Source organism: Rhinatrema bivittatum, chromosome 3 (genome assembly GCF_901001135.1).
Source record: "Rhinatrema bivittatum chromosome 3, aRhiBiv1.1, whole genome shotgun sequence".
NCBI lineage: Eukaryota > Metazoa > Chordata > Amphibia > Gymnophiona > Rhinatrematidae > Rhinatrema > Rhinatrema bivittatum.
The window spans coordinates 318,989,516-319,014,392 of NC_042617.1; the positions used below are offsets into that span (position 1 = coordinate 318,989,516).

The 24,877-nt window shown below is 46.1% G+C and overlaps 1 protein-coding gene across 4 annotated transcripts in view; it reads left to right on the forward strand.

The window, feature by feature from the left end:
* The first annotated feature begins 1,052 nt into the window (after positions 1 to 1,052).
* FYN (FYN proto-oncogene, Src family tyrosine kinase) overlaps positions 1,053 to 24,877 on the forward strand; it is a 123,414-nt gene continuing 99,589 nt past the window's right edge. For 3 of the 4 annotated variants that reach the window (XM_029595248.1, XM_029595245.1, XM_029595247.1), the window contains exon 1: positions 1,053 to 2,410. The gene's annotated coding sequence lies outside the window, so the exon portion shown is untranslated. The remainder of the gene's footprint in view (positions 2,411 to 24,877) is intronic. The other variant, XM_029595246.1, reaches the window with a different exon arrangement.

The window sequence follows — 24,877 nt, forward strand, 5'->3', positions numbered from 1 at the left end:
TTTGATTATTTTGGTCGAGTAGAAGTCTTTCTTTGTATTATGGATAAGTTTTTTGTAATTTGCTAAGTTGTAAGGTCTGTTTCTGCCATTGTGTTTCTATGTTTCTACCACACGCAGAATGCCCACATGGGCAGACAAATCATAAATAGCTTTCAAAGAAAGGACACTAAAAGGCCTCAGGATTCAGGAAGGGGTGACACAAACTCTCTTCCCTACCAGGCACTCTGTGACGCAGTGCAAAATCCTGCCAAAAAGACACCCTACGAACTATGTGGCAAATCTGAAATTCCAAAACAGCACCAACAGAAAACTCACACAGCAACAATCCTACTGTGAAAGGAGAGCTCTGCAGATATTACAACTTGCCCTAGAGCACCAATACACCTCCTCCTGGGAAAGCAGTAGAAGCCAGACTGCAACAGAGCCCTACCCAGAAAATACAAACCAACAAAATCCTTCACGGTTCTCACATATGCAAAGTTCAGACAGAACCTCACCAAATACAGATTCCTTAGAAACAGAAGCAGCCGAAAACTAAACTGGACCAGACTTTGCATGCAGAGCAACACTGGAGAAAAGAAAACAGAAATGCATTTTCTCCTGTGCTGTGTAAACTACAAAGTGATCGGAGCTGCACACTTCCCAAAGCTAAAGGAGAAAATCAAAGACATCTCCCTAAAAATGCGCAGGAAAGTCTTTGTATAATCCTGGGGAAAGAAATGAAAAGGCAGCGAGAGCAGCACAATCTGTGATAGCCGCCACCAGAGACCTAAATCAGCCTCAGCAGATCCTGGGAATTGTCCTTTCTCTACTATGGAATTCGTTTCTATTTTTACTGTATTAAAATGTATTAATCGCTAATGTCTAAGCCCTAAGCAATATACATGATAGCATGCATAAAATAATACACAAACCTCAGATTTAGAAGGGATTAAATAGAAAAATGCAAAGTATTTTGTTACATAGTACCTTTCTTTGACAGTGCACGTACAAATTGTCAGAGCAATAAAGTTTCTGGAATTGAATTGAGGAGGAGGAGAGGAGGGAGGAGAAGGGGCTGCTGCTTCTGTCTCTCTGGTCCCCCCTTGCCAGCAGCAGCAGCTCGGACTGCGGCTTCTTGTCATCGGCAGCCGCTGCATGTATCAGCAAGGGAGGCCTGGGGACCTACCCCACACAGACAAGCACCCAGCAGCCTTAGGAGGAGCACAGAGAGAAGAGATGGCACACACAACATGTGATTCCACCGTGCTGTGAATCCCCAGCAGGAGAGTCACGGGATTAATTCCAGCTCTGCCTCCAGCATCCCTGAGAGGAGAGAGGGAGACACTTCCTTCACCACAGGATTATATCCAGCCTCTTTGCAAAGAGGGGGAGAGACACGTTATGCAGCACAGGATTACGTCCAGCCTGTCAGCAGCACCACTAGGAAGAGAGAAAGAGACACCTTGTACACCACGCAATTAAACCCAACCTTGTCTTCAGCATCCCTTGGAGGAGAGAAGGAGCCATCTCATACACCACGGGATTATCCCCAACCTGCCACCACCATCACTAGGAAGAGAGGGTGAGACACCTAAAACACCATGGGATTATACCCAACCTGTCTTCAGCATCGCTAGAAAGAGGGAAGGAGATAACTCATAAACCATGGAATTAAACCCAGCGTTGCCTCCAGCACCCGTTGGAGGAGAGAGCTAGATACCTCATACACCATGGGATTATAATCAGCCTTCCGCCAGCATCACTAGGGATAGACAGACACCTCATACTCCTCCAGCATCATTGGGGAAGCGAGAGGGAGACGCATCATACACCACAGGATTACATTCTACATTGTTTCCAGCATCCCTAGGAACAGAGTGGGAGATACCACATGCACCATGGGATTATACCCAGGCTGTCACCAGCATCCCTGGGTATAGAGGGAGACACCTCATTCACTTCAGGATTATATCCAGCGCTGCCTCCAGCATCACTAGGAAGAGACAGGGGACAACTCATACACCACGGGATTATATGCAGCGTTGCCTCCAGCATCACTAGGAAAAGACAGGGAGACGAACCATACACCACGGATTATATCCAGCGTTCCCTCCAGCATCACTGAGAAGAGACAGGGAGACGACACATACACCACGGATTATATCCAGCGTTGCCTCCAGCATCACTGGTTAGAGACAGGGAGACGACACATACGCCACGGGATTATATCCAGCGTTGCCTCCAGCATCACTGGTTAGAGACAGGGAGACGACACATACGCCACGGGATTATATCCAGTGTTGCCTCCAGCATCACTGGGAAGAGTCAGGGAGACGACACATACACCACGGGATTATATCCAGCATTGCCTCCAGAGTCCTGGGGACATGTGAAAGAAGCACAGCCTGCAGCGAAGGTACACCATCAGGTAACAAACTACACAAAGAATACACAAAATGCTATAACCCTGCCCTTGCTACCTGTGCACAGTAAGGAGGTGAATTTTCAAAGGAGTTACACGTGTAAATATAACATACTATGGTAGCAATTTTTAAAAAGCCAATAATGTGTGTAACGTGCATTTACAATTTACAATTATCCTATGGATAATTCAGTGGCATATATAGTAGCGATTTTCAAAAGCCCACTTGAGTAAAGTGCATTTACATGTGTAAAATCCAATTTTAAGTGTGTAAATGCTTTTGAAAATCAGGCCCTTAGTCAACAGTAGCATTCCAGGGCATAACTTGAAGACATGTACATTGAAATTTCAAGCACATACTTGGCACAGCAGCTGCACGCACTTTTAAAGTGTGAATATGTTCTTTTGGCCAAATAACAGGCTGACACCTTGTGCTTGAACACAGGCGCCCTTCTGCAGATGTAGGGCCCTGCGTGTCACCTTTAGGAGACAATAAGCAAACTGCACCCATTTCAGTGCTACCTCACGGGTAGCGTTCACCCACTAGGTTTGCAGGAACAATCCAAGCCAAACCGCACGGGAACTGTGCTTTGATACTGCCCCACACGATGTCGTGCCAGCCTTTTTGTGTTCTGATTATTCCTGCCCCAAGAGCGCATACAGTCATCAAAAAGCCAGAGCATTTTACCCTGGAGTGGGCTTTCATTCTTGCTCTCATGGTGTGCAGGCCCGCTGTTGACGGGCCATATGTCTGGTGTGCAGATTTGCTCTACGTGTACATTTAGTAATGTATGTAAGTGTGTGTGTGTGTGTGTGTGTGTGCTGGCCCGTCCTCCCCTTCCGCCGCTCGCAAATCAGGGTGGGGCCCGCAGGCTGTCCCTGCCACTAAATCCTGGGAGGGATTAGGGCTGCACAGCTGCAAGTTAAAGATGGGCCTGAAATCTCCAGACGCTCAGTACTGCATTTCCTCTCTAGCTCTTTTTATCCCGAAAGGCTGAATGAAGAGAGATGGAGGGCTTCGTTTGCACTGGGTGAGGCTGAAGAGCTCCGTGTGGTACTGAGCATTCAGGTGTGGTCCCTGCCTGTCAAAGTATTAAAAGTAACGCTGAACTGTACAGCCTGCCCGCCACCTCTCTGCAGCGTCACTGGGCATTGCTCGCGCCACATATGATCCCCTCTGGCTCACGGTGAGCAGCACCCACAGGCAACACAGTAAAGACGCGGAAAATGGGTCCTCAGTGTTGTCAGTTGAGCGTCCCTTTTCCTAACTTGACTGCCAGCACACTTTTTTTTTTTTTTTTTTTTACTATTTTTGTTTAACCTTTTGGTTCCTCCAACTTAATATCACCACGATATTAAGTCGGAGGAAATACAGAAAATGTGTATTTTGGGCTGCTCAGAAATAATGCCTGGCTTTAATTTCTGAGCGTAAAAATGTGCGGATCGGGCACATATATTTTCTTTTTTAACTGGAGTGAATAGATAATAGCCCCATCAACATGTATTTGCATGTGATGCGCGCTATTAGTTTTGGGTGGGAGGGGTATGGACACGTGTTTTGGATGCGCTAAACCCCTTACGGTATAAGGGGGCTGTTGACACGCATCCGAAGCGCGCGTCAAACCGAGGGTTAAACAGTGTGCTCAGCTGAGTGCACTCTATTGTATCGGCCAGTTAGTGTCTTCACTCAGACGCATTACTCACGGAACATGGGACCCTTCAGTCTCCGGGGAAATGACTGCAGGCATTTCACTGATTATAATTATAAGTGGCTTTCTCAGTTTCAGTAACACCAGATATATATTACCCATGTAGCATGCAGAAATCTCATGACATGGGGGGGTAAATGCACAGAGCAGCAGATACTACCCTTACCAGAAACATGGGGGAAACCTGCATGGAGCGGCAGTTACTACCCTTACCAGAAACATGGGGGAAACCTGCATGGAGCGGCAGTTACTGCCCTTAACAGAAACATGGGGGTAACCTGCATGGAGCGGCAGTTACTACCCTTAACAGAAACATGGGGGAAACCTGCATGGAGCGGCAGTTACTACCCTTACCAGAAACATGGGGGAAACCTGCATGGAGCGGCAGTTACTACCCTTACCAGAAACATGGGGGAAACCTGCATGGAGCGGCAGTTACTACCCTTAACAGAAACGTGGGGGTAACCTGCATGGAGCGGCAGTTACTACCCTTACCAGAAACATGGGGGAAACCTGCATGGAGCGGCAGTTACTATCCTTAACAGAAACATGGGGGTAACCTGCATGGAGCGGCAGTTACTGCCCTTACCAGAAACATGGGGGAAACCTGCATGGAGCGGCAGTTACTACCCTTAACAGAAACATGGGGGTAACCTGCATGGAGCGGCAGTTACTACCCTTACCAGAAACATGGGGGAAACCTGCATGGAGCGGCAGTTACTACCCTTACCAGAAACATGGGGGTAACCTGCATGGAGCGGCAGTTACTGCCCTTAACAGAAACATGGGGAAACCTGCATGGAGCGGCAGTTACTATCCTTAACAGAAACATGGGGGTAACCTGCATGGAGCGGCAGTTACTACCCTTACCAGAAACATGGGGGAAACCTGCATGGAGCGGCAGTTACTATCCTTAACAGAAACATGGGGGTAACCTGCATGGAGCGGCAGTTACTGCCCTTAACAGAAACATGGGGAAACCTGCATGGAGCGGCAGTTACTACCCTTAACAGAAACATGGGGAAACCTGCACGGAGCGGCAGTTACTGCCCGTAACAGAAACATGGGGGTAACCTGCATGGAGCGGCAGTTACTGACCTTAACAGAAAAATGGGGGTAACATGCATGGAGCGGCAGTAACTACCCTTAACAGAAACATTGGGGTAATCTGCACGGAGTACATTTACTACCCTTAACAGGAACATGGGGATAATTTTCACAGAGCGGCAGTTACTACCCTTAACAGGAGCATGGGTGTAGCCTGGATGGAGCAATAGTTACTGCCCCTAACAGAAACATGGGGGTAACCTAGACGGAGCTGCTGTTACTACTCTTAAAAGGAACATGGGTGTATTATGCATGGAGCTTCAGTTACTACCATAAGAAGTATGCTGGGCAGAGGAGATGGACCATTTGGTCTTTATCTGCTGTCATTACCTTGTTACTTATAAAGGTCTGGCCTCCAGAACTGAACAGAGTACTGAAGGTGGGCTCTCACTAGTGGTCTCTACAATTCCCTGTGTAGGTCAGTTCACACTAGTTGCCTCTGTAATGGTGATATTATTTCCCTTTTCCTGCTTCTGATGCCTCAAGCAGTGCGCAGTGTTGCATTACGCTGAGGGGGCTGCATGGTACATGGGTAATACCTAGTGGTAGGCGTTACTCATGGACCATTTACAAACATGCCTGCAACAGAAACCCGCCTTAGAGAGGCTTCAGATTCTCACCATTTATTCCTGTGAAGATGAAGGGAAAGGGAGTAAGACAGAGATATTCAAATGTTTGAGCGACTTCAATAAGGTATGGGAAGGTGAAATTTTGTATACAAATGGAATTTCATAGAACATAAGAACATGAGAACTTGCCATGCTGGGTCAGACCAAGGGTCCATCAAGCCCAGCATCCTGTTTCCAACAGAGGCCAAACCAGGCCACAAGAACCTGGCAATTACCCAAACACCTAGAAGATCCCATGCTACTGATGCAATTAATAGCAGTGGCTATTCCCTAAGAATAATTGATCAATAGCCATTAATGGACTTCTCCTCCAAGAACTTATCCAAACCTTTTTTGAACCCAGCTACACTAACTGCACTAACCACATCCTCTGGCAACAAATTCCAGAGCTTTATTATGCGTTGAGTGAAAAAGAATTTTCTCCGATTAGTCTTAAATGTGTTACTTGCTAACTTCATGGAATGCCCCCTAGTCCTTCTATTATTCAAAAGTGTAAATAACCGAGTCACATCTACTCGTTCAAGACCTCTCATGATCTTAAAGACCTCTATCATATCCCCCCTCAGCCGTCTCTTCTCCAAGCTGAACAGCCCTAACCTCTTCAGCCTTTCCTCATAGGGGAGCTGTTCCATTCCCTTTATCATTTTGGTTGCCTTTCTCTGTACCTTCTCCATCGCAACTATATCTTTTTTGAGATGTGGCGACCAGAATTGTACACAGTATTCAAGGTGTGGTCTCACCATGGAGTGATACAGAGGCATTATGACATTTTCCGTTCTATTAACCATTCCCTTACTAATAATTCCTAACATTCTATTTGCTTTTTTGACTGCTGCAGCACACTGAGCCGACGATTTTAAAGTATTATCCACTATGATGCCTAGATCTTTTTCCTGGGTGGTAGCTCCTAATATGGAACCTAACATCGTGTAACTACAGCAAGGGTTATTTTTCCCTATATGCAACACCTTGCACTTGTCCACATTAAATTTCATCTGCCATTTGGATGCCCAATCTTCCAGTCTTGCAAGGTCCTCCTGTAATTTATCACAGTCTGCTTGTGATTTAACTACTCTGAATAATTTTGTATCATCCGCAAATTTGATAACCTCACTCGTTGTATTCCTTTCCAGATCATTTATATATATATATATATATATATATATTGAAAAGCACCGGTCCAAGTACAGATCCCTGAGGCACTCCACTGTTTACCCTTTTCCACTGAGAAAATTGACCATTTAACCCTACTCTCTGTTTCCTGTCTTTTAACCAGTTTGTAATCCACGAAAGGACATCGCCTCCTATCCCATGACTTTTTAGTTTTCGTAGAAGCCTCTCATGAGGGACTTTGTCAAACGCCTTCTGAAAATCCAAATACACTACATCTCCCGGTTCACCTTTTTCCACATGTTTATTAACCCCTTCAAAAAAAATGAAGCAGATTTGTTATGCAAGACTTCCCTTGGGTAAATCCATGTTGACTGTGTCCCATTAAATCATGTCTTTCTATATGCTCTACGATTTTGATCTTGAGAATAGTTTTCACTATTTTTCCCGGCACTGAAGTCAGGCTCACTGGTCTATAGTTACCCGGATCACCCCTGGAGCCTTTTTTAAATATTGGGGTTACATTGGCCACCCTCCAGTCTTCAGGTACAATGGATGATTTTAATGATAGGTTAGAGATTTTAATGATAGTTCCGAGATCACAGCATTTGGACTCAGTTATCTTTCCAAATCTGAGTTGAAGGGGAATTATAAATTGAAGGACAGTTGCTAGGTCCCAGCCCACAAGGGCTTACGAGTTAAGAGCCTCATGTAGAAAGCTTTTTTTTCCTACAGACACAGCATGGGAGAAACCCTGCAGTAAATCAGGCCCTAAGTTTGTACTGGAGGATGAAGTGACTTTCCCAGCATGGCAAGGAGCATCAGTGGCAGAAGCAGGGTTTCAGCGCTGGCTGCTCGGTTCGTGATCTGCTTCTGTTACCTCTAGGTAGTCCTCCTCCAAGAGGAGAAAATATCCATTTGCTGCGAGGGTGGCAGATGCCTGGAATAACCTCCATGCGGAGGCGATGAAAGCCAGGACTGGGGCAGAATTCAGGCCGAGACTGAGAAACGAACCACCCTTCACTCCCTCGAAAGCAGAGGTAAGGGGAGGGAGATCAGAGACAAAACAAGGGCAGATGAAGGAAGCAAGGACTCCAGATGCTGCTGGGTTGGAATTAGAAAGCAATGATGTGGCTGCTGGCGAGTGCATGGTGTCCGGGTACTGCCAGCAAGACCACGGGATCATAAGTGGCCAGATGCTTGTTAATTGCTCAGATTACCACACAGGTTGAGGGTGAGACCTGAGTACTAGAACAAGACTGGGAATTTATCTGCTCATGTGGCCAGGATGGTAGAGCGCAAAGGAGAAGGCAGCAAAACCTGCCTCGGGGAAAGAAGTGAAATCCAACAAGCAGTCAATGTATCAGTTTTCAAACGCCAGTAAGTGGCAAAGGTAATCAGTTAATCTTTCAGACCTAGCTGGACAAAATTGGACCAGTTAGTTGTAGGTCTGCTATATGTGCAACAAGGATTAAACATCAACGCTGACCAGCCAAATCCTAAGCCTGCCCCAGATATGTGCTCAAATTGTGAATTTAAGAGAGTTAATTTTAGGCAGTCAGAAGGGAAGATTTTTAAAAGCAGCATTTTAATGGGGTAACTCCCTTTGCAATTTGATTACTAAGCTTCTGAGGCTGGCGGCTGGGAAACCCTTAGCCGGGTAGATTAGAATAAGGGCCAGACTGGATGGGTCAATTGAACTTTATTTATTTATTTATTTCAGAACTTTTCTATGGCGATATTCGTGGGCACATGATATCGGTTTACGGATAACTTAACGTATTACAGAGAACAAGGGTAGGGGAAACAAGGGAACGATAGAGGAACCAAAGAATGTAAGGTCAGGAAGGTCCCGTACCTGCCTGGCCACTGTAACATGGTGTCAGGCTACTAGCTGGCACGCCGGGGGTTAAGCGCTGGTGGGGGGAGGTGCGACGGCCTGTATCCAGGCTCGTGCCGCATGACGATTTTTCTGGGAACCTATTGATTCCCTTCCAGCAGGGGCAGATGGGAATGGGAGGAGTTGGGGAGGGTCCTGGGGGTTCGCCAGGCATTCGAATTTACCTGCTGTGGCGTCTGGTCTATCTTTTGTGGGTTTGGATATGTTTCTGAACGCGCTGCAGGAGGCCTTGCAATTTATACTGAGTGGGGATCCTGGCTGCACCTTTGGGGGTCGCGGGTAATTCACCTGCGCCTGTGGCGGTAGCCCGAGCCGATTGGGGGATTATGCAGCGGGAATAAGTGTCTGACTTGACAGGTCAGTGGTTCCTAACTAACAACTGGGTGCAGTTGTTGATGGTACGGCTCCTTGCTTGGGCGGTGGCGTGGGTCGAAGGGGTCGTCCCCTTGCTTGGCGGCAGCGGGAGTCGTGGGGGGAATGGTCATGATGTAACTGCATACAGGCTGGGATAGCCTCGGATTGCCCATCTTGCTGGCACGTGGCACACGGGCGGGGGGGGGGAGGGGTAATTGGTTGTTATGTTGAACTGGCTCGGGCACCGGGATGTTGTTGTTAATAAAAGCTGCGGCCTGTGGATCCCAATCTATGTTAAGTGTATTTATTGGTTGTAAAGGAACGGGCGTGGGCAGAAGCGACTGTCCTGGCTACCCATATTACAAGGGGGGTGAGGAGGGGTAAAATGGAATAATAGGAGAAACTAATATGAACGAGGAAGCTAGAGGAAGGTAACACGGGAAAAAGGGTACTAAAATACACAGGGGAAGAGGATTCAGACAAAAAGTGGCGTAACTAATAAATAACAGCTAGATGGTACAGGGGTAACAAGGCAAAGAAAATACTGAAAAACGAGGTAAAAATATACTGAGATACAAGGCGTAAGAAACACTGAAATACAAGACATAAAATATACTGAAATACAGGGGGAATAAAGTACAGGACTAAAAATGGATAATATATTTATTTATTTATTTTATTTAAAAATATTTCTATACCGTCTTTTCAAACTAGTTTGATCAAGACGGTTTACAGATTTCGATTATATAGAGCCATTAACCAAAGAAAAAAAACAAAAATAAAAAGTAAAATAAAATAAAACATCAAATTTAAAAAAGTATAGATAAGAAATAGAAAGAATAAAAATACATTATATTGCCATAATCCCTACTCATAAAATAGATATACTAATTTTTTAACAAAAATAGTCAGAGATAGAAAGGAAATAATAAAATAAGGTGAATCTATTTATTTATTTATTTATTTATTTATAGATTCTTATATACCGCGGTACATATAGTTATTCATCACCTCGGTTTACAGTGAAACAAATTAGCAACAGGCTTTACATATAACAGGTTAAACAGAAGAACATTTAACAGCTACAGGCTTTACAAAAATAACGGGTTTCAAGGGTAATATGCTAACTTCATTAACTATGATAACCAAAATATATTAATTTTCAAATGTTACGCAGGAGTAATTGACTGTCAAAAGCAAAAACCAATGTTCCTTTAAAGTCAATAAGCAGAAATTAAATAATGGATGGGGGTAATAGCGGAACAGCGGGATTGGCAGTATGAGATAAACATATGAAGAGAATAAGAACATGGTGCAGGTAAGTAAAAAAATGGGATAGCTGCATTTCAGATTAGTTATTGATCATTGTGAGAAGGCTTGTTCAAATCTAGTAAAAAAAAACTTTATATGTTGTCATCTACTTTGTCACTGTGTGGCTGTCTTAGTCTTGGGAACCCTAGGCCTTACCCATGTTACATCAATCTCAAAGAAACCTATAAAATGCCACCACTTTTCCATGAAAAATACTTCCTTATGTTAACACTTGAATCCAGCTCCTGGAGTCTCATAGCATGACATGTCTGAGAGAACCCTAGGCATTACCCATGCTACATGTGGCCCCACACTCAGTAACACTGGGAACACATTACCCATGCCACCTGTGGCCCCGCACTCATTAACACTAGGAACACACCCATGCCACCTGTGGCCCCTCACTCAGTAACACTAGGAACACATTACCCATGCCACCTGTGGCCCCTCACTCAGTAACACTAGGAACACATTACCCATGCCACCTGTGGCCCCTCACTCAGTAACACTAGGTACACATTACCCATGCCACATGTGGCTCCTCACTCAGTAACACTAGGAACACATTACCCATGCCACCTGTGGCCCCGCACTCATTAACACTAGGAACACATTACCCATGCCACCTGTGGCCCCTCACTCAGTAACACTAGGTACACATTACCCTTGCCACCTGTGGCCCCTCACTCAGTAACACTAGGAACACATTACCCATGCCACATGTGGCTCCTCAGTAACACTAGGAACACATTACCCATGCCACATGTGGCTCCTCAGTAACACTAGGAACACATTACCCATGCCACATGTGGCTCCTCAGTAACACTAGGAACACATTACCCTTGCCACCTGTGGCCCCTCACTCAGTAACACTAGGAACACATTACCCATGCCACATGTGGCTCCTCAGTAACACTAGGAACACATTACCCATGCCACATGTGGCTCCTCAGTAACACTAGGAACACATTACCCATGCCACCTGTGGCCCCTCACTCAGTAACACTAGGAACACATTACCCATGCCACATGTGGCTCCTCAGTAACACTAGGAACACATTACCCATGCCACCTGTGGCCCCTCACTCAGTAACACTAGGTACACATTACCCATGCCACTTGTGGCCCCTGACTCAGTAACACTAGGAACACATTACCAATGCCACAAGTGGCCCCTCACTCAGTAACATTAGGAATACATTGCCCATGCCACATGTGGCCCCTCAGTAATGCTAGGAACACATTACCCATGCTACATGTGGCACCTCACTCAGTAACACTAGATACACATGTGGCCCCTCACTCAGTAACACTAGGTACACATTACCCATGCTACATGTCACCCCTCAGTAACATTAGGAACACATTACCCATGCTACATGTGGCTCCTCAGTAACACTAGGAACACATTACCCTTGCCACCTGTGGCCCCTCACTCAGTAACACTAGGAACACATTACCCATGCCACATGTGACCTCACTCAGTAACATTAGGAATACATTATCCATGCCACATGTGGCCCCTCAGTAACACTAGGAACACATTACCCATGCCACATGTGACCTCTCACTCAGTAACACTAGGTACAAATTACCCATGCTACATGTGGCCCCTCAGTAACACTAGGAACACGTTATCCATGCCACATGTGGCCCCTTCACTCAGAAACACTAGGTACACTTTGCCCAAGCCACATGTGGCCCCTCGGGTAACACAAAACATTATGTATGTCATAGGAGTGTGCAAGGTGGTTTCTGTTTTGCTGTTGATGCATCTTTCGTCTTTCCTGAGGAATTTTGCTCCTTCATTACGTTTTGCTCAAGGGACTCTTCTGAGGTTTATCTCTTCCCAGCAGCAGAGCCAGGAAGAGGTCCAGAGATTTCACACAGCGTAGTAAATCTCCCGGGGTGTGTGTGAAAAGGCCTTTCAGTGGAGAAGTGACTAGCAGAATGCTGAGCGGGCTGGATTCTCATGCAGCCTGCTCTGCTTTCTCCTCCCTACCCTTTCCTAATTATTTCCAGCCGTTTTTGGGAGAATAAAAGGCGGCTGTAGACATAAACCTGGCTTCTGTGCCACTTCCTGGAGGCCTTTACCCAGGGAGAGTGCACTGCTGTACTCTGTTAACATGTGAGGCGTTTGGGAGCCAGAGCTGCTGGCCCCTGAAGCAGCATCGACGAGTCAGGACATTAACCTGTTAAAATATTGAATTTTTTTAATATTTTGCAACTTCCAAAACCTTCTAATAAACACAAATCTGTAAAAAAGAGCAAATACATTAAAAACACAACAGATGGAAGAACATCTTTGACATAAAACCCCTTAGCAATCAAAAGCTTGCAAAAATAGAGAAACCATCAGTGTCCTCGCAGACTTACCCTAGCCCCATTCGTCTTTCAGCTTCGCGCCTGCATATGAAAACGCCTTCATGCTAGTTACTTGAAGCCTATATTCACAGGGAAGGTGCGGCCTGCTGAAGACCATCCCTCTCTAACAACCTTGCAAGGCTGGGAGGGTTCAGTGTAATCATAATTATTGTTAACCTGATCTGTATAGTGCAGAGACAGAGAATAGACAGTCCCTGCTCCTTGGAGATTGACTCTCCTCTTGGATTTATCAGCAGGGTGCAGGCTGCTGATCCAGGGCTTTACTCTATGGGACTAATACAGCAAAATGGAGTAAAGACTTAATTAGAGGAGCATGTAAAAAATCCATTAGCCAATTATCAGTTAGGAGGTCAAGCATTTGCAAGTTAAAGAGAAAAGGGACTCGAGGAGCTGAAGGGCGGACACTGTGCACAGTTATCATTCTTACAGAGCTGCCAAGTGGCCCCGTTCCAGGTGGGAGATGTGAGGCCAGTCCTGGATTTCTGATAAGCCCTTCCTGCTGCAGGGCCCCTATGGTCCCTATGGCCCTGATTTCAATAGAATTAGGAAGCCTTTAGGTATGGAGAAGTACGATTATTATTACAGTTATTAACCACCTACCCAAAATGGCAGGAAGCAACAGTCAACTAAATCAGAGGAAAAAATCTAGTAACACATAAATGAAATTATCAATGCATATCCAGTAAGAGCCCAGACCCCCACAGTAATAAAACCTCGGTGAATAATGTGAAATTCCCCATCATTCCCAGAATAAAAGCCAAGCCTTGCAGAGCTTTGCCCATCTACAGTCCATAATGCAGAGCCCACGCAGGGGAAGTCTTCCTATCAAATGCTGCGAGTTTTAGGATGGTATCTGAAAACTGTTAAAAACTGGGCTGAGTTTTTACTTTCCTGTTCAGTTTTATTGTAATGTATGTTTTTTTTTATTTTTTGTAAGCTGCTCAGAGTTTTATTTTTGAGGGGGAACGTTGAGTGACTAATACATTGAAATAATATATAAATACATATTGGTATTTATTCATTTAAGCAGAGGTGAGGCAGGCACGTATGGTGCCAACGATCCCCATGATATTTTGGGTTGATGTTGGCTAATGCCATGAATACCAAGGAAAGAATTGGAAAACTCGCTCTTATGGAGAGCAGTGGCGGACAGGCTGCATCCTGCTCATGTGACTATTACAGGCTCCTCCACCCAGACTGGCAAAGGGCCAGAACGGGGAGCTGAGAAAACCAAATCAGCAAGGGATAGAAGTAGGAGTCTCCAGTCCTCTCAGGCACGCCAGCAAGGTGTGCTGGCTACAGTCCCTAGGTAAAAGCAAAAAAGGAAAAGGTACAATCTCCTTCAGATGCTCAAGCTGTACAGCTGACAGCTGGGAGATATCCTTAGAACAAAAAGCAGTGGTAAGGGCAATCAAGGGAGGTGACCTGAGCTAGAGAGGCAGGAGGAACTCTGGAAAGACTGGGTGAGCTAAATGCTTCTTACCTGCTGGCACTGTATAGATTATAAAGTTTGGCAGGTGCCAGGTTTGTTAACCTTTGTTGGGATTCACCATGATGGCACCAGGATGAGAATCTCTAATCTTAAAAAATGTACCCTGAGATGTGAGAAGGAACATATTCTGTAGTACCATGATGCGATACTGAGTCAATACTATCTCGGAAGGAAGAGTGTCCCCTAAAACTGTGCTGGGTCACTGGGTCAGTGCTGGCTCAGAGGGGAAAGTGTCCCTAACACCATGCTGGGACACTGGGTCAGAGGGGAGAGTGTCCCTTACACCATGCTGGGACACTGGGTCAGAGGGGAGAGTGTCCCCCCAACACCATGCTGGGACACTGGGTCAGAGGGGAGAGTGTCCCCTAACACCATGCTGGGACACTGGGTCAGAGGGGAGAGTGTCCCTTACACCATGCTGGGACACTGGGTCAGAGGGGAGAGTGCCCCCCAACACCATGCTGGGACACTGGGTCAGAGGGGAGAGTGTCCCCTAACACCATGCTGGGACACTGGGTCAGAGGGGAGAGTGTCCCTTACACCATGCTGGGACACTGGGTCAGAGGGGAGAGTGTCCCCCCAACACCATGCTGGGACACTGGGTCAGAGGGGAGAGTGTCCCCTAACACCATGCTGGGACACTGGGTCAGAGGGGAGAGTGTCCCTTACACCATGCTGGGACACTGGGTCAGAGGGGAGAGTGTCCCTAACACCATGCTGGGACACTGGGTCAGAGGGGAGAGTGTCCCTTACACCATGCTGGGACACTGGGTCAGAGGGGAGAGTGTCCCCCCAACACCATGCTGGGACACTGGGTCAGAGGGGAGAGTGTCCCCCCAACACCATGCTGGGACACTGGGTCAGAGGAGAGAGTGTCCCCCAACACCATGCTGGGACACTGGGTCAGTGCTGGCTCAGAGGGGAGATTGTACCCTAACACCATGCTGGGACACTGGGTCAGTACTAGGTTAGAGGAGTGAGTGCCCCCTAACACCATGTTGGGACACTGGGTCAGTACTGGCTCAGAGGAGAGAGAGTCCCTTAACACCATGCTGGGACCCTTGGTCACTGCTGGGTCAGAGGGGAAAACATAAGAACATAAGAAATTGCCATGCTGGGTCAGACCAAGGGTCCATCAAGCCCAGCATCCTGTTTCCAAAAGAGGCCAAACCAGGCCACAAGAACCTGGCAAGTACCCAAACACCAAGAAGATCCAATGCTACTGATGCCAGTAATAGCAGAAGCCATTCCCTAAGTCAACTCAATTAATAGCACTTAATGGACTTCTCCTCCAAGAACTTATCCAAACCTTTTTTGAACCCAGCTACACTAACTGCACTAACCACATCCTCTGGCAACAAATTCCAGAGCTTAATTGTGCATTGCGTGAAAAAGAATTGTCTCTGATTAGTCTTAAATGTGCTACTTACTAACTTCATGGAGTGTCCCCTAGTCCTTTTATTATCCGGAAGAGTAAATAACTGATTCACATTTACCTGTTCTAGACCTCTCATGATTTTAAACACCTCTATCATATACCTCCTCAGCGGTCTCTTCTCCAAGCTGAACAATCCTAAACTCTTCAGCCTTTCCTCATAGGGGAGCTGTTCCATCCCCTTTATCATTTTGGTCGCCCTTCTCTGTACCTTCTCCATCGCAACTATATCTTTTTTGAGATGCGGTGACCAGAATTGTACACAGTTTTCAAGGTGCGATCTCACCATGGAGTGATACAGAGGCATTAAGGCATTTTCCAGTTTATTCACCATTCCCTTCCTAATAATTCCTAATATTCTGTTTGCTTTTTTGACTGCTGCAGCATACTGAGCCGACGATTTCAATGTTTTATCCACTATGACGCCTAGATCTCTTTCCTGGGTGGTAACTCCTAATATGAAACCTAACATCGTGTAACTATAGCATGGATTATATTTCGTATATGCATCACCTTGCACTTATCCACATTAAATTTCATCTGCCATTTGGATGCTCAATTTTCCAGTCTCACAAGGTCCTCCTGTAATGTATCACAATCCATTTGTGATTTAACTACTCTGAATAATTTTGTATCATCCATAAATTTGCTCATCTCACTCATCATATTCCTTTACAGATCATTTATAAATATATTGAAAAGCACCAGTCCAAGTACAGATCCCTGAGGCACTCCACTGTTTCCCCTTTTCCACTGAGAAAATTGACCTTTTAATCCTACTCTCTGTTTCCTGTCTTTTAACCAGTTTGTAATCCACGAAAGGACATCACCACCTATCCCATGACATTTTACTTTTCCTAGAAGTCTCTCATGAGGAACGTTGTCCCTAACTCCATGCTGGGACACTGGGTCAGTACTAGCTCAGATGGAGGAGTGTCCCCTAACACCATGCTGGGACATTGGGTCAGAGGGGAGAGTGTCCCTAACACCATGCTGGGACATTGGGTCAGTGCTGGCTCAGAGGGGAGCGTGCCCCCTGGCTCAGAGGGGAGAGTGTCCCCTAACACCATGCTGGGACACTGGGTCAGTGTTGGCTCAGAAGGGAGAGTGCCCCCTAACACCATGCTGAGACACTGGCTCAGAGGGGAGAGTGTCCCCTAACCCCATGCTGGGACACTGGGTCAGTGCTGGCTCAGAGGGGAGAGTGCCCCCTAACACCATGCTGGGACACTGGGTCAGTGTTGGGTCAGAGGGGAGAGTGTCCCCTAACCCCATGCTGGGACACTGGGTCAGTGCTGGCTCAGAGGGAAGAATTTCATAATTTTGGGCCAGCAATTGAAATAGCGTGCAGATTGAATCGATGGAACCCTCAGCAATCCATTATTGGCGGATCTTAGATTTCTTTGCGGTGTGAAAAAGTGCAAAGTTGAACTTAACCCGTATCAATAATTTTATGAATTATAGATAGTGTTTTATAATAATCTCTGAATTTAACAGGTAGCCAGTATAATAATTTGAGAAGTGGAGTAATGTGATCATATTTTTTTAATGCCTGCAAGGACTTTTGCAGCTGCGTTCTGAAGCAACTGCAGGGCCCCAGTCAAATTTCTGGCAACCCAAGCAATAAAGCATTACAGTAGTCAAATTCAGAGAATATTAAAGTTTGGAGAATAGTCCTGAAATCATCATAATTCCATAATGGTTTCAAGTGCTGCAGCATATGTAGCTTATTATAGCCATTTTAAATTTTATCGGCAGTTTCTTCGGTGTTAATTTACCTTCTCTTCTTACCAGGTCTCGTGCATGATCAGTCAATTCTATACAGGTGGAGTCTATCGAAATATTTATAGGAGTTTTTGTTGGAATTTTCCTATTTAGTAGAATGATTTCCATTTTTTCTTCGTATGTTTTAATAATTGATGAATTGTTGAAAAGGATTACTTCCAGCACCTTCGGGGAAATATTGAATAGACAATTCATTCGGTATAGTGAACTGAACATCATCAGCCTAGATATAATAGCTTACTCCTAGTTCTGACAGTAATCGACATAGAGGTAGCATGTACATATTTAAAAGGTTGCTGACAATGCAGATCTCTGAGGTACTCCCGTGTCTATATTTATTATATTAGAAGAGACACATCCCATTCTAACCTGGTATGTCTGCTTTGATAGAAATGACTTAAACCATTTAAGGGTTTTCTCATCTAAACCAATCTCTATCAATCTTTGAATTATAATATTGTGGTCCAGTGTGTCAAAAGATGTATTGGACAAAGATTTTAGCTAGTTCAGGTGCAGATAGGAGACCGGGAGGGGTGTGAAATGAGCCATTTTAGAAAATCTATCCACTACCACCCATATGGTGGTGTTGCCACCGGAGAGGGTAAAGACATTGAAGATGTCAGTGGCCAAATGGGTCCAGGGCTCCTTGGAGGCTGGCAGCGACTTTAACAACCCCCAAGGTCATGCTCGCACACTTTTATTCATGGCACATATGAGGCAAGACTTTATGTAACACTTCATGTCAGTCTTCATCTGAGGCCACCAGTAGTGTCAAACGACTGTTTCCAACGTTTGAGTGATACTTGGGTGTCTCACCAAGTGGGAATCATAGGCCCACTGAAGAACTTTCTGTTGTAGGCACCAGGGAACCACAGTCTTCCCAGGAGAAACTGTAAATGTAGCAGCAACCACAGTCTTCGCAGGGTTGATGATAAGCCTTGGGGATCCCAGCGAGCCCTCAGTATCAAAGGAGTGTGATTGGGCATCAACTCGTCAATTCTTCCCAGCAGGACGGTACTGCAACTCGAAGTCAAATCAATTTTTTAAAAAATTACCAGCGGACTTGCTGAGGGGTCAGTCTCTGCGCTTGCACTAAATACTCTAGGTTCTTGTGATCTATATAGATAGTTACTAGATGCTTGGCTCCTTCCAGCATATATTGTCATTCTTCCAAGGCTAGCTTGATGGCTAACAACTTACGATCTCTAGTGGTATCATTTTTTCTCTCCCCTCTAAGACCCTGGCAAACACTCTTGCCTCTCTTCCTAACCTTCCCAGGCACTTTATTCCTGGTGATAGTCATCTTTTCCTCTCTATGGCTGATTCTTCTGCACTGTGCAGACCAGGCTGTGCATGGACCTGGTAAAGTTGAAGGCTATCTTGGAATAGCCCCAGCCAGAGGGCTTCAATGCTTTGCAGTGATTTTTAGGCTTTGTCAATTACTATCGGCAATTCATTCATGGTTACTCCTCCTGGCGGCCCTTCTCATGGCTTTTACGAGGAAGGGAGTGAACCCTCACACATGGAATGAAGAGGCAGTACAGGCCTTCCAGTGCTTAAAGGAAGAGTTTACGTGAGACCCCTGTCTGCGTCACCCAGACCCCACCAACCAAGCCTTTTGTCATCGAGGTAGATGTTTCCATCCTTGGGCTGGGGGCTGTCCTCTTGCAACATGACTAACACGGAGTACTGGTGCCCTGTGCCTATTTCTCAAAGAAATTCTCTCCGGCTGAGAGAAATGATACCATAGAGGATCAGGAGGTGTTAGCCATTAAATTATCCCTCAAGGAGTGACGCCATCTGCTGGAAGGGGCTCAACATCAGGACAAAGATATACACCAACCATAAAACTTTGGAAAATTTAACATGAGCCCAGCGGCTAAATCCTAGGCAAGCTCGATTGTTGTTATTTTTTTAACTATTTCAACTTTGAGTTGTGGTATCTACCGGCTGAGAAGAATCTCGTGCTGATGTGTTATCATGCTCCTTTGACACCGAGAGCTGCCCAGATCCACTGAGTCACATCATTGAGCCAGGAAAGGTCATGCTAGCTCCCACCATAATAGTGCCCCGAGGGTTATCAGTAGTTCCTTCTCGACTCTGAGAGCCTGTTCTCAAATGGGCCCATGATTCACAGCTGACATGGCACCAAGGGGTCAATAGCACACAGGAACTAATTATCCATTATTACTGGTGGCCCTAGCTACAGAAGGATGTGAAAAACTATATAGAATCTTGTCCGGTCTGTGCTGCGAACAAGAGTTCCCGGTCCTGGCCCTAAGGCTTACTTCAACCTCTACCCGCTCTTATGGAACTGTGGACACATCTGGCAATGCATTTCATCTCCAACAACATATTTTTCGATTGCAGACTTCTCTCTCATCCTTTCTAACCAGGGAGTCCAGTTTACTGCATGCTACAGGCAGTCTCTATACAAAAAAATTTGGTATTTTGTTGGACTTCTCATCTGTTTACCACCCCCAGACCAATGGACAGACCAAGCAGATGAATCAGTCTCTCAAATTTTCCCTTCGTTCCTACATAAATCAATGCCAGGACAACTGGGCTCCCTTACTCCCTTGGGTAGATGCCTGCCATAATAACCATGTCAATAAATCCACCGGATCCTCCCCTTTTTCTTGGTCTATGGGTGGCATCCTCAAATACCCATGCCTCTGGCCACTCCAGTAACCTGCACAACTGCCAACTTGAAGCGTCAGGAATTAATCAACTTGAGGCAATCAACTCACCAACAGTTAGAGCAAGCTGCAACTCATTCTAAGAGCTGGGATTAGAGCTGAGCTTAGGGAGATAAAGTGACTCACCCAGGGTCACACATGGAGTCAGTGACAGAGCTGGGATTAGAGCTGAGGCACAGGGAGATGAAGTGACTCACCCAGAGTCACACATGTTGTCAGTGACAGAGCTGGGATGAGAGCTGAGGCACAGGGTGATAAAGTGACTCACCCATGGACACACAGAGAGTCAGTGACAGAGCTGGGAATAGAGCTGAGGCACAGGGAGATAACGTGACTCCCCCAGGGTCACATACACACAGCCAGGGACAGAGCTGAGATTAGAGCTGAGGCACAGGGAGATAAAGTGACTCACCCAGGGTCACGAGAGTCAGTGACAGAGCAGCTACTAACTTATGCAGTCATTTTAAATGAAGGAACCAAAAAAGAATAATTTTTAATTGAGATCTGGGAATGAATGCCACGGTGTCTGAACGGATTAGCTAGAACAGAGTGTGTAGGAGGCGCAGGAGGTTGGGGGTTCAGAGGATCATGATTATATGGCTTACATGCTTTATAAGGGTCTGCAAGAGATTGTTACCCACAAAGCAATTTAAAGGGTGCTGGGCCCCCCTCTGAGACAGGAGCAAAGAGATAAAGCAGCCAAAGGCATCTTCAGGCTTGCTAAGAGAAAGATTTGAGCAGTTTCTGGACGAGTAGCTCCTATTCCTGGAGGTGCTGAAGCTATTATGTTTTTTTTTAACTATTCCATAACAAGCAGTGGCTTTCTGCCTCCCTCTGGGCTGCAGAAGGGACCACAGGTCTTGCCTGCAATCTCCCCTCCTGTGTCCCTCTGTTACGTTACAGGGCTGGAGTTGATTCCTCTTCAGAAATGCCCCAAGGTAAGGCTTCCTGACAGCTAGAAAGTGCATGCACCCAGTGCATCCTCCCCTTCTGCACCTCTGTCAGCCTGAAAGCTTCCCTCGCTGTTTGACGCTCAGCTGCAGTGCTGGTGAGAATAGGAAGTCATTTGTGGTGGGTTAGGCGTGAGTGTGTGTGTGTGTCTGCCGAGAGTGGAAACTTGTTTGTGGTAGTGTGCCGTGGGTGTGAAAGTCCCAGGGTTACAGGGGAGGATGCTGCTTGGCAGGCATTGCTGCTGCAGCAGGCAGGCAGTGCGAGGTCCCTCTCCCATGGATAAGATGCCACGCTACAGGGGGCCACACTTACACTGAATGAGCCCTGCTGGTGGTTCAGCGCTTGCAGAGGAGGTGGAAGAGCTTCATCTCAGGAGAAGGAGGGGGATCCTCTCGCTGGTAAGACTCGCTCCTTGTGCTCCCCCACACAGCTCTGCTTTTCGGGGTAATCAGTGGAATAATCTGCTGCTTAGGCTGAGTTTTATGCAAATCTGTTTCATGAATGTTCATAGTCTGCTGGGGTGCCCGACTGAAAATCCCCCAAGTCCTCACTTGGAAAACAGGCGGTGTAGCCCAGATTTGTGATACGGAAAGGCGTTCTATTAAATAGCAAGGAAGATTAGCATTTGTAGGAACAACGAGTTGTGTATATTCTATAGACCTGCTTTATCTTAGATTGTAAATGCAGACAGGGTTTATCAGGCTCATACCCACAGTGAACCAAACATTATCGTGCCCGCAGTGGGGCCGGTTGGCAGGAAGTTAACCTCCCCCCCCCCCCCCCCCCCACTCCCCATCTTGTACAGGCTCTCATTCTCAGCCAGAGGGGCCTGGAAGGACTCTTAGCCTGAGCCATCATGGCAGGGTCTTATGTTTTCACTGTCATGCTCAGCTCGCGTCAAACCCTGATGCACAGCGGCGGAGAGAGCACGGCGACCTTGCAAGTGACATCCAGAGAAACAAGCCTTTCACCAAAGCTCCAAGGTCAGGGGACACAACTGCACCTAAATTAGAGGCCATGTTGTCAGCGGATGCACTTGTGACTCCTGCACGCTGAAAGGCTTTGAGAGGATGCAGATATGCTGCTGCCCTCTGAGCTCTGAGCTAGATTTGGGGTGGCGAAGGTTTCGCTGGTGCAGCACTGACCACCTCTGGTTTACCCTGCTCATCTGTCATCCTCTGTAGTTGTGTAACCAATAGTGCCAATACGCGAGTTAGAGATCACTTGCGCAAGATAATTAGCAGGTGTGAAATTCCGCAAACAAATTGACAAATTTACGCACATAAGTCTCTTAAAAAAAAAATAGCAATTTGCATGCGTGGCTCTCGGCCCCCGTCCCAGATTGCTTCTAGAACCCCCCCTTTTTGTAGCGTGTAAATGTGTGCAAGAGACCGAAAATATGTGCACACTTTTCATGCTTTTACAATAGCATGTATGCGAGTACATACTATTTACATGCTATTTACATTCATATATGCTAATTTTACACATGGAAATATTTTGAAAATTCACCCAATTTTCTTTGTGTATGTTTGTGCCTGAGAGAGAGGGAGCCAGATTATGTGTGTGCCTTAGAAACAGGGAGGGAGCCAGTGGGTGTCTGTGTGGGACTGAGAGAGAAGAAGCCAGAAGTGTGTCTGTGTTGTGTCTGTGTGCGTGTGTGCCTGCCTGAGAGAGAGGGAGCCATTTTGTGTGTGTGCCTGAGAAAGAGGGAGCCAGTGTGTGTGTGTGTGTGTGTGTGTGTACGCCTGAGAGAGAGAAATTCAGTGTGTGTGTCTGAAAGAGAGGGAGCAAGAATGAGTGTGTGCCTAAGAGAGGGGGCCAGTGTGTGTCGGTGTGTGACTGAGAGAGAGGAAGCCAGCGTGTGTATGTTCGCCTGACAGAGTGAGGGAGGGAGCCAGTGTATGTCTCTGTGTGACTGAGAGAGAGGAAGCCAGAGTGTGTGTGTGTGTTTTGTGTGTGTGTGTGTGTGTGTGTGTGCCTGCCTGAGAGGGAGCCATTTTGTTTGTGTGCCTGAGAAAGAGGGAGCCAGCATGTATGTGTGTGTGTACGCCTGAGAGAGAGGAATTTAGTATGTGTGTCTGAAATAGAGGGAGCAAGCATGAGTGTGTGCCTAAGAGAGGGAGCCAGTGTGTGTCTGTGTGTGCCTGAGAGAAAGGAAGCCAGCGTGTATGTATGCCTGAGAGAGAGAAGGAGGGAGGGAGCCAGTGTGTGTCTGAGTATGTGTGAGTTTTGAAAGAGCATTTGCATATGTCTGTTTGAGCATGAGAATGAACATGTGTTTATATGAGAGAGGATAAAGTTTGTGCCTCTTTGTTCCCCTCCCACTAATTCATGACAATCTGAGGATGACCGGAAGTCAAAAGTTCCCAGGTATGGAGAGTGATTTTTTTTTTTTTTATTCTTGTTGATTTTAATTAATCAAGTGTTATTTGATCTGTATGATGTTTTGAAATAATTGGGAAGTTAAAAAATGTATATATTATATGAGTGTTTAATTATTGGATGTTATTCTGTTCATCAGATGTTTTGAAATATGAATTCATTTTATTAGTATGGTTTTACTATTATGATTGATGCTTTATATTTCTTGATTTTATTGCTTGATGTTTTCTGAGGAATAGTGATGTTTCTGTTTTTCCATTGGTGCACTACATATGGAGTCTGACTTGTGGTTTCCAGTTCAGTTTTTGTCTGCACTTTTCCATTTATACTTTATGGTCACTTTATTCTGTATTTAGTGAAGGTCTGTCTATGTTCAGCATGTGTGAGTGAGATTAAGTATTCTGCTATCGTGTCATTTCTATGTAGGGATCAAATGCAGCTTGGCTTGTTTGTTTTCCTAATAGGAGGTGTATTGGTGCTTTAGGGCCTGCTATAATATTTGCAGTGCTGCCTTTTCTTAAATAGAGCTATAACTGAATGCTGGCAATTAGTGTTGTTTTGGAATGGGAGGTTTATTATATTGTAATTGTAATTCCGTTTGCTCATGGCTTTCTGAGGACCAAGCCCACACCTATCATGCATTCAATAGTCCTAATACCATATCTATTCCAAGGGTCTTTCTGGCTTTTATGCAGGGTTTTCTGGTTGACACCACAGCAGTGCATGTAAATATAATATACGTGCTATTGTGATATTTTTATTTCAAAAGACTGCACTTTCAGTGTCCTTTTTCATGTAAAATCTTTTATTATAAATGCATAATTTGAAATTGTGTGTGGAGAGGGCCGTGGTGGGGGAAGGCTGAGCATAAAGCTTAAGGGCCGGATTTTAAAAGGGTTATGGGCTTAAGTTAAGTGTGTAACCCTTAAAAAAAAAACAAAACCCTGCGCGTGCCGAGCCTATTTTGCATAGGCTCGGCGGCGTGCGCAAGCCCCGGGACGCGCGTAAGTCCCAGGGCTTTGCTAGGGGAGCGTGTCGGGGGCAGTGCGACATTCAGGACGTTCCGGGGGGCGTGGTGCCGGCCCAGGGGTGTTCCGGGGGGTGTGACCGAGGCCTCCGGACCAGCCCCCGGGTCGGGTGATGGTGAGGCAGCGGGCCATCGGCGCGCGCGAGTTACGCCTGCTTCGAGCAGGCGTAACTTGTGCGATAAAGGTAGGGGGG